Genomic DNA, 11,345 nt, shown 5'->3' with positions numbered 1-11,345 from the left:
TAGAAGAAATTTCTATAGGATCTGGGTTTAGAGTGTATATGATTAATAAATATACCTTTGCTCTTTTCATGGAAAATAACCACCCTTACTGATAGTTGGGAAAAGAAGATTGGGTTATTTTGCCATATCATTTAGCTGGAAGTGATATTTAAAAGCACCCTGCATCACTAGTAATAGTGTATTTTGCTATTCTCCCCTTGTAATCGGTGTCCCTGTAAAACAATCCCCACAGATTACTTTCAGAAATAGATGTATTTCTCTGTGTAAGGGCCAGGTTTATTTTCTCCTTCTCTGAGATTTCTAGAAAAAATGCTGCTTGCACATGTTGGTTCTTGAAACCTTAGCTAGAAGAGTTTCAGGTCATACCAACATGTGGATAGGCTATAGCTGTTCAGAGGTCTCCTGGGGGAGCTTAAAACGGGGGAAACACTGGTTTTCACAGATGCTCCACATGGCTGTCTTTAAAAGACTCAAAACTTCTTTTGTCCTCTTTGTTATGCTTGGAAACACTCCCCCCCGCCCCCCGTGTGTCGAGTCTTTGCAAAGAAACCTTTAGATGTGGTTCATAGATATATGAATACGTATCTGTGTAAAACAGTGAGTGTGCAGTGTGTAAATACTTTAAATTATTATGCTAGAAAAATAAAGTTACGTACCATGCTGTGGAATGTCTGTTCTGTGATTATAGGGACACCTGCTGGAAGAACTGAGAGCTGCAGAAGAAAGGGAGTCGGGGGAGGGGGAATTGTATAAAATCCCTAAAGGTTACTGATAAGTCATGCCACCTGCCCACAAATTCACTGATTTTCAAAACTATAGCACTACTGTCATTTTCTTTCTTTTTAAATTTTAAGCAGTTACAAATCCGTATCAGTGAGACTGGTCCACTAGTATTGTCCCAAAGTTCTGTCTTCAGTAACAGTTTTGGTCCCTTGAAGACATACAGCCTGCACTCTAGTTCTTTTTAAGGTAATGTAAACTGTAACGACTTCTTCCTGGTGGGGAGGATTTGGGAGGGCAGGATTTTCTGGCTTTGAAAACAAATCCTCACTTCTTGGGTTTTAAAAAGAGACATCAAGAGATCACAAGTTGGTCTTTGTTCAAGAAACACACCAAAGGGTAGAAAAGTTAGGAAAATAACTGAAACGAAAGGCACAAGGAAGCACTGTTACTTGTATTAGGTAGAATACTAAATGGATCAGATTCTGACTGGGACAAACATACATGTAATCATTTCTTTTTTTTTTTTTTTTTTTTTTTGGAGACGGGGTCTCTGTCACCCAGGCCAGAGTGCAGTGGTGCAATCTCAGCTCACTACAGCCTCGACTTCCTGGGTTCAAGTGATCCCCCCGAGTAGCTGGGGCTACAGGTGCATGCCACCATGCCCAGCTAATTTTTGTATTTTGCCACCATGTTGCCCAGGCTGGTCTCACACTCCTGGACTCAAGCAATCCACCTGCTTCAGCCTCCCAAAGTGCTGGGATTACAGGCATGAGCCACCACACCTGGCCATAATCATTTCTTAAAGAAAATAGCTTAACCATTGCAGTTGGTTATTTACATGTAGCAGTTCAGAGCAAAAAAAAAAAACGACAATTATGTCAGCTGAACCACATAAAATAGGATGACGTGACATAGTCACTGAGTACCCAGTGATGTGTCTGTGCTGAATGAATGCAGATAATCTATAGCACAATGAAATGTGCTATAGACTATTTGACTTTTATGCTTAAAGTCAAAAATAATTCTTTACCATTCTGTCTTCATTCCCAGAACTCCAGCACTGTGGGGGCTGAAAAGTCAACTCCAAAATCCCAACGGCAGCATCAACCCTAAGAGTCCTGTTATGTGATTTATTTTTTATCTTGTTTATTTTTAATTTTGTAGCATTGGCAGCATTCTATTGTCTGGAACTAGCTGGGATAACAGAGTCTTGGATTGCGGGTGTCCTTTCTGAGCAAAGATACCTTGCTGCAGATTTTCTCCCTGTTCTATTTGTATGTGAACCAATGTCTCCCCCACAGAGAAAGTAATCAGGATGTTCAAGGAGCAGTTCAAAGTTCTTTATTATTTCATTACCTAACTCAGCATATTGTTTCTTTCTGCTCCTATCTCTTTTCTGTTTGTCTTCCAAACGGACAAGTCACATGAAAACAATTGTTATTATTTAGATGGTATTTTCCTTTAAATTTACTGCTCTTTGGCTGGGCACGGTGGCTCATGCCTATAAACCCAGCACTTTGGAAGGTCGAGGCGGGCAGATCACTTGAGGTCAGGAGTTCGAGACCAGCCTGGCCAACATGGTGAAACTACCATCTCTACTAAAAATACAAAAAAATTAGCTAGGTGTGGCGGCGCACACGTGTAATCCCAGCTACACGGGAGGCTGAGGCAGGAGAATCGCTTGAACCCAGGAGGCAGAGGTTGCAGTGAGCTGAGATCATGCCACTGCACTCTAGTCTGGGGTGACAGAGTGAGACTTTAAAAAAAAAAAATCTGCTCTTCTTCCCCCAAGTACCTCTAATAAGCATGCCATTTGATACTATCAACTAAATAATAGAATATGCTGTCCTTTGTACCAAAAAGGTTATGTCATGGCTCCCTGCCAGTGAAATATGTGTGAAATCCAACACCCAGCAGGATACACTAACATTCTACAAAGCCAGAATGGATGCCCTCAGCCTCCTTGGAATGATGTTAAACCAATTGAGTAAACTGGTCCTGCCAACTGCAATGTAATAAAGTAGGTCTATCAAACTTCAGCAGGAAGAAAGCAACAGGGCAGTGTTTTCTGAGTTCTTCATGAGTAATATTTCTATGACCCATTTTTTATTTCAGTAATGAAAACTCCAACTCCAGAAGGAAAAAAAAAGCATTCTGCTACCAGATTGAATATCCAAGACCTAGCCACAGATGAATTAACCAAGTAGGAATTGCACCTGCCATAGATGACATCTTCAGAAGATAACATTATCTCAATCAATAGTGTAACACCGCCAAAGGAAATGGTGCTATTTGATAACCCAGAGGGTTTCCAAAGCCTTCTAACAGGAAGCAGTAAGGTGGGATTCACTGAAGGGGGAGATGGAGGGGGACAATAAATTTATTTTCTAGTGAGCCCTTCTTTTGAGCTGCTAAATAGCAATGCCATTAATGCAGTGTTGGTCATCAGCACAGTAAGGACTGTGGGTAGAGCTATTGATTGGCTCACCCTAAGTGGAAGAGAAAGATTCTCGGCCTGAGTCAGCTCATGAGTGTTCATCTTCCTTCTTGAAAGGAAAAAGGAGTGAAACAACTTGAGGCAGCACGCAATACAAGACCCTCAGCATCCTGTCAAACTGGAAATCTGGATAACATTGGGAGGTTGGGGAAGTGTACCTGGGGAGCTGGGAGGAAGGGTGGCAACAGGACAAAAGCAAAATGACAAATATGGAATGCATTCTGGTTACATTTTGAGCCGCAGGCCATTATGAAGGGTTCATTTGTGCATGGTCATTTATTTTATATATTCTGCCTTGAGGCAGCATACCATAGTGGTGAAGATTATGGGCTGTGGAATAGACAGTTCTGAGTTTAAATCCACCTACTTTACTAGTTAGGTGGCCTTAGACGTGCCAAGCTGTACTTAGGCTTCAGTTTCCTCATCTTTACAGTAAGAATTCTAAAAGAAATTCACACCTCCAACGTTCATTGTGAGGTTCAATTTGTTGCATTTTAAAGTTTTTAGCATTGGACCAGATACAAACCTAGTGTTCAACCTACATTACTCAGAAGTGGACCTAAGATGGATAGTGAGTTGTATGTTCACCTTTGGGAACTGGCAAACCTATAAGCTATTCCTAGAATGAAATTTGCATGTATGGCCCTGTGAACATCCAAGAATTTAGGACTGGGCCACAGTTTTGCAGAGTTCATTCACATCTATGAGGGAGATGTGCTGTGCACATGGTTCCTAGGAGAGTGCATGAGACCAAATGCAAAACCTGTGCATATCAGGTGCTTCCTACTGGCCCGCTCACTGCAGCCAGCCCAGAAATCCAGCATATGTTCTTTAAAGCACCTACTAGAAAAATAACCCTGACTTCTGAGTAACCATTTGCCCTGGACATAACTTCAGGAATTAGGGATAAACTGGGGACAGAAAGAACTCTGAGGAAAAGCTGCTACTGGAGAAATTATTGCTAGCGACTGCTGGTCATGTATTATACACCTTGGCAAATCATAGCCCCAGTGTAGAGAGCATCTAACTTTGGGAAAGGACACTGAAATGTTTCGATAGACAGGGTTGTATACAAAAGGTATGGAAACGGCTTCCAGTGCTCACATCATCACCATAACTCTTATCTACAGATCCCTTCTCGTTCAGCCTAGGCCAACGATAGCATTCTTATCTTCTCAGAATTGCTCGAAATCGACAATGAAGAAAAGAAAGAGAAGAGGCCATCTGCCGTGGAGGCTGACAGATTTAAATTGGCCCAATTGAGCAATGCTCTTCTCCTCTCTGATCTTAAAATGGTTTCAAATGTGAGGTGAGAGGCATTTTGAGAAATTTTACACAGATGCTCAATAAAAAGGCAACATGGGAAAAAATTAATGAAAAGATGTCAAAAAAATTATAAAAATAACAGAAATGGGAAAGGGAACATGGAGCAAGTGACAGAGAAGGGTGGAAGAGAGATGATTAACAAAGTTGTATACAGTTAATAGAAACACTGGGGGACAAAAATACAGGCAATGCTTGAGGTGTTTATGGAGAAGAGCAGTGACAGGGAGCAACCATGTATCCTTTCATATCATGGCTTTTAATATTTATTTATTTATTATTATTATTTTTTATAATAATAATAATAATATATTATCTCGGCTCACTGCACTGTCCACCTCCCAGGTTCAAGTGATTCTCCTGCAACAGCCTCCTGAGTAGCTGGGATTACAGGCACCCGCCACCACACCCAGCTAATTTTTGTATTTTTAGTAGAGACTGGGTTTCATCATGTTGGCCAGGATGGTCTCAATCTCCTGACCTTGTAATCCGCCCCCCTCGGCCTCCCAAAGTGCTGGGATTACAGGCGTGAGCCACCACGCCCGGCTTAAAATTTATTATAGATCCCTCAGGCATTAGATAGCATAACTGGCCAAGACTGGTTTTGTCAACAAAATCTAATTTGAACTATCTCCAGCACGAAGGGAGAAAGGAGGGATTTATTTTATGGTTACAGAGGTACCTTGTGGAACCCAAGGGCAGGAATGGAGCCTGGGAAGCTGTTAGGATCTCATCTTTGCTTCTGACTCTAAAGTCACTTTCTCCTCTCCCACTTGGCAAGCTGACTTCTCTACCTCGCAGGTACTCATGGTGGAACATGGCCACCTCACAGAGTTAGTTTCGTCCACCTACAGAGTTCACATCCTCGGGGAGAATCCCTTTGGCTTAGCTTAGGCCAGGTAAGATAGCATAATACAAAAAGAGCAGCAGGCATCTCCCTCATTTCACCGCAGGCCTCCGTGAATTTTTGGCACTTTAGGGCTCTAAGGCATTGGTGGTGTGGCCCAGCAGGAGAAAGCAAAGCACCAGCGCCCAGCGGTGCTGGGCAGCAGCATCCAGGACAAATAGTCTAAGCTCCTCAGGAAAAGCAGCAGTCCAGCTGGGCACAGCAGGAGGAACACAGGCACTCTCAGAGGAAGTGGTACAGGGCAGAGGCACCACCCAGTTAGCAAGACTTACCCAAAGGCCCAGGCAATTCAACCCTGTAGCACTCACACCTAGGTATCTGAGTGGAATCTATAGGAGGCAGATGGGGCAAGAATCTTGGAAAGTTGTGCTATTAATGTTAATATCACTGTATTTGTTGAGGTTTGAGGGTGTTATGTATATATAAAGCTCCTGCCAAATTACCTAGCACATCAATGGTGCTTAATAAAGGTAGGTATTCTTGTTATCAGTACTGAGATTTAGATAGTTTGGTTTTCCAATCCCAGTCTCTCACCTGAATTCCAGCCTTGTATTTCCAACTACCTACATATCACTTCCACATTAATATTTCATAAAGATTTCAAATGTAACAAATCTAAAACCAAACACTTGATTCCTGTTACCCACACACAAACACTCTCTGCTCAACCCACAGCCTCCTCCTGTCTCTAGTGATGGCACCACCCTTCACCAGGGCTCAGGCTTAAATAGTGGCTCAGAGAATCGGCCATGTCTCTTTTCATCTCACACCATACCTTAAGTTCACCACAAAACTCTGTTACACATATTCCAAATCTGACCATTCGAAAGGTCTCCCTGGTGATTCTTTCTCCTGCCCATTCCTCCATGGACTCTAACCTGGACTATAGCAAGACATTCTTCACGAGCCTTCCTGCCTCCACACTTCCTCCTCTGTGGGCTCCAGCTCACCATGTGGCAACCAGATAGAACCTACAAAACATAAGTAGAATCACTCCCTGCTCAAAACTCCCCCCTGGTTTTCATCACATTTAGAATAAAATTCAAAACCCATAGACAAACACAAATTGATGGACTTTCTACAAAACTATTGACTTGTACTCTTCCAAAAGAGCAGTGTCATAAAAGACAAAGCAAAGCTGAGGATCTGTTCCAGACTAAAGGAGACTAAAGAGACATGGTGGTTAGATGCAGTCAGTGTAGGATTCTGGACTGGACCCTGATGAGGGGGAAAAATGGCTCTTAAAGGACATTATTGGGACAACAGATAAAATTTGAATATGAATTCTTAGATTATAGTGTTATACAATGTTAAATTTTTATGAATTATAAAAGAGAATATCCTTGTTCTTAGAGGCATACACTGAAATATTTTGAAGTAAAAGGTCTGCAAATTATTCTCAAATAATTCAGCAGATAATGGTAATGTGTATGTGTATACATAGCTAGATAAATAGCCTGAATGTGGCAGAAATTTAATAATTAATTTAGGTGATGCATACACAAAAGTTCATTGTACTATTTTTACAAGTTGTCTGCAAGTTCAATTTTTTTTCCAAAAAAGTTAAAAACAATCCTTAGCCCTATGCTGGCTGATATGGTCTAAATTTTCAGCCCAACGCCTTCTCACTTTAACCACATCTATCTTTGCTTCTTCTAGGACAAGTATGCTTCTGCCTCAGGACTTCTCATCCACTCTCCTTCTCCCTCAGATATTTGCAGGCATAAAGCCCTTCTCTTTATTCAGGCTCTGAGAGGCCTATCATGACCACTCTTTCTAAAATGATACCCCCTCCCTTGCACCCTGCTTTGTTTTTCTTCATTATCTTACTACAGTCCTTGTTTATGTGTTCATTGTGTGTCTCCAGCATTAGGATGTAAAGTCCATAAGGAAGAAAATTTTTCCTATTTATTGTTTTGTGCCCAGAGAAGACAGTTGTGCCCACTATGTATAAACGAAGGAAGGAAGGAAGGGAGGGAGGGAGGAAGGGAGGGAGGGATTCAACTTGGTAATGCTTCAAGAGTATAAGTAGAACTGAAACTAGAAGAAACAAAAAGTGAAGGAGTCAAGAGTAAGCTGACAGATGTGATTTTATAATCGGAAAGGCTTTAAGCTTATGGTAATCACTTTTTCTGATACTTGCCAATATATTAGAGATATCAGTAATGGAGGCTGTATGGAAGGGAGGGAGTTGGTTCTAGAACTAGACTGATCCTGTCTCCAGGTGCAGGGGAAGCAAAGGGATCTAATATCTATTGATCACCTACTACATCCAGACACAATGCAGGCACCTTGCAAACTCTATGAGATTTGAGGAAACTGAGGAAAGTGGTTGAGTAATTAGACTGAACACCAATCAGTGAGGGGCAGAGCTTACATTAGAATTTAGACTCCTTGGGACTCTAAAACTCATGCTCCCCATATGAAGCCATGATCCTGCCCAATAATGTCTTACTGTTGCTATAAGGTTTACATTGAATCTTAGTACCTACTTGAAAGAAAATACTAACAAAGTCTGAACAAATAGCCCTATTAAGCTAACTCCCTTTTATGAATAAATAAACACAAAAAATGACCATTTTATTTGCTAACAGGGCATCTAAAATATTTGAGAATACTGTCATTAAAATGTAAATGTTTATCATATAATATTACTTATCAAACACTTGTTTAATTATTATAAAAATGAATTTTTCCCGTAGTCCATAGCAAATACAAAAATGAATTGTATTATCTTTGTTTAAATCGGTGGGGTCAACAAATCAGGCTAAAGAATCTTTAGCCTGTTTTGTGAGTAAACATCTGTATAAACACCTACGCATATGTATAATGTCAATAAAACCTTATGTAAGCTTCAGCATTACTAATCACTTCATAAAAATGTGCTGAAACTTGTCCACTCACCAGAACCACATTCTTTGGCAATCACAGGATGGTATTATGAATTCAGTTTATAAAATAACTACCTGCAATAGAATAGAGATTTTAGTGAGTAGAAAAATTGGACTGAATATAGCATAAAATGGAAGGTCATTTATTTAACAAACATTTATTGAATACCTACTAAGTGCAAGCCACTCTGTAAAAACTGGAAATTCCACACTAAATAGGCCCATTTTCTTTCCTGGAAGAACTTATGGTCTAGCAAAAAGGAATATTATGTTCAACCTTCAGTGCTCAACTTTGAAGTAAAATGTTTTAAAATGGACTAATATGGTTTTAATATATCAACAGTAATTTATTTCTATAATGCCTATCCATAATTTGAATGAAGTAAAGTAATTTCTCTCATGGTGTGTGCACTGACTGCACTCAGCTGGGTGGTTCTTCCTTGGGATCTCTCATGAAGTGGTGGTTAGAGGTCACCTGAGGGCAGCAGTGATCTAAAGGTTCGGTTGGGCTGGACATCCAAGGCAGCCCACTCAAATGGTTTCAGTAGACTGAAAGTCTACTGAAACTTGTGACTTGCATTCATTTGGAAACAGGTTCAAGTGTCTTATTTGCCCGTCATTAGAAACAAGATCACTTTTAAAGTCTCAACATTTTTCCCTAGTGCTTCATATAAAAGAGAACTATGATAATTTTCACAATAACTAACATAAATTAACTTTGGGAAATTGTTTTCAACTCTTCATATTTGAATAGGTAGGCTTGGAAATACTCTCCCTATAATTAAAAATTTGTAGCTCTCCATGTGGTTTAGTATTCTCAAAAAGATAAGTAAGGAAATAAAAAAATTCCAGATGGCAACATGAGAGCATCCAGATATATAAAGCAAATATTAGGTCTAAAGAGAAAGATAAACCCCAATCAATAATAGATGGGGATTCCAACACCCTATTCTTGGCACTGGATGGATTATCTAGATCTAAAACCAACAAAGAAACATCAAATTTAAACTGTAGCATGGACCAAATGTACCTAACAGAGATTTACAGAACATTGCAATCAACAGCAGGAGATACACACATTTTTCTCATCAGCACATAGAACATTCTCCAAGACAGACCATATGTTAAGATACAAAACAAGTCTAAAAAAATTCAAAAAACTTAAATCATAACAAGTATCTTATCTAACCACAGTGGAATAAAACTAGAAACTAACAGCAAGAGAAACATTTAAAACTATACAAATGGGCTGGATGTAGTGGTTCAATGCCTATAATCCCAGCATTTTGGGAGCCCAAGGCCAGAGGATCACTTGAGGCTAGGAGTTCGAGACCAGCCTGGGCAAATAAGCAAGATCCCATCTCTACAAAAAATTTCAAAAATTAGCTGGGGATGGCACATACCTGTAGTCCCATTTACTCAGGAGGCTGAGGCAAGAGGATTGCTTGAGCTATGATCATGCTACTGCACTTCAGCCTGGGCAAGAGTAAGACTCTGTCTCTCAAACAAAAAAACAAAAAGAAAAACAAACAAAAAATACTATACAAATACATGGAAATTCAACAACATGCTCCTGAATGGCCAATGTATGAAGAAAGAGATTAAGAATAAAATGTTGTAACTTCTTGAAACAAATAGAGACACAACATATCAAAACCTACTGGATACAGCAAAAGCAGTATTGAGAGGCAAGTTTATAGTAAATACCTACATCAAAAAATAAAAAGATTTTAAATAAACTACTCAATGATGCATCTCAAAGAAATAGAAAAGCAAAGCAAAAAAAAAAAAAAAAAAACCCAGAACTAGTAAAAGGAAAGGAATAATAAAGATCAAAACAGAAATAGACAAAATTGAGACAAAAAATACAAAAGATCAGTGAAATAAAAAGCTGGTTTTTCTGAAAAGATAAAATCGACAAACCATTAGCTAGACTAAGAAAAAGAGACAGAAGACCCAAATAAATAAAATCAGAAATCAAAGATAAAGAGATGTCATAATGGATACCACAGAAATAAAAAGAATCATTAGGCACTACTTTGAATAATTATATGCCAATAGATTTAAAAGTAAAATGAATAAATTCCTAGACACATATAATCAACAAAATTGAACCAAGAAGAAATAGAAAACCTGAACAGATCAATAACAAGTAACACGATTGAATCAGTAATAAAAATCTTCTAAACAAAGAAAAGTCCAGGACTGAATAGCTTTCTTGCTTAATTCTATTACACCTTTAAAGAATAATTGATATTGATTTTTCTCAAACTGTTCCAAAAAATTGAAGTGGAAGAAACTTTTGCTAACTCATTCTATGAGGCTCAGCATAACCCTGACAACAGACAAGGACACAACAAAAAAAGAAAACTGTAGGCCGACATCCTTAATGAACATAGACACAAAAATTCTCAACAAAATACTAGCAAACTGAATCCAACAATATATCAAAAAGACAGTACACCATGATCAAGTAAAATTTATCCCAGGAACGCAAGGATGGCTCAACATATGTAAATAATAAATGTGATACATCACATCATCAACAGAATAAAGGATATAAACCATGTGATCATCTCAATAGATGCAGAAAAAGCATTTGCTAAAATTCAATATCCCTTCATGATAAAAATTCCTAACAAATCAGGTAGAGAAGGAAAGTGTCACAACACAATAAAGGCCATACATGACAGACCCACATCTAACATCATATTGAACAGGAAAAAGCTTTCTCTAAGAACTGGAACAAGACAAGGCCCACACTCACTACTCTTATTCAACATAGTACTGGAAGTTCTAGCCAAAGCAACAAGGCAAGAGAAATAAATGAGGGGCATACAAGTTGGAAAAGAGGAAGACAAATTGTCCGTTTGCAGATGACATGATCTTATACATAGGAAACCCTAAAGACTCTATCAAAAAAAAAACCCTTAGAACTGATAAACAAATTCTGTAAAGTTTCAGGGTACAAAATCAACATACAAAAATCAGTGACAGGGCCAGG

Source organism: Hylobates moloch, unplaced genomic scaffold (genome assembly GCF_009828535.3).
Source record: "Hylobates moloch isolate HMO894 unplaced genomic scaffold, HMol_V3 SCAFFOLD_6, whole genome shotgun sequence".
In the NCBI taxonomy this organism is placed as follows: domain Eukaryota; kingdom Metazoa; phylum Chordata; class Mammalia; order Primates; family Hylobatidae; genus Hylobates; species Hylobates moloch.
Note: the sequence above shows the minus strand (reverse complement) of the source record.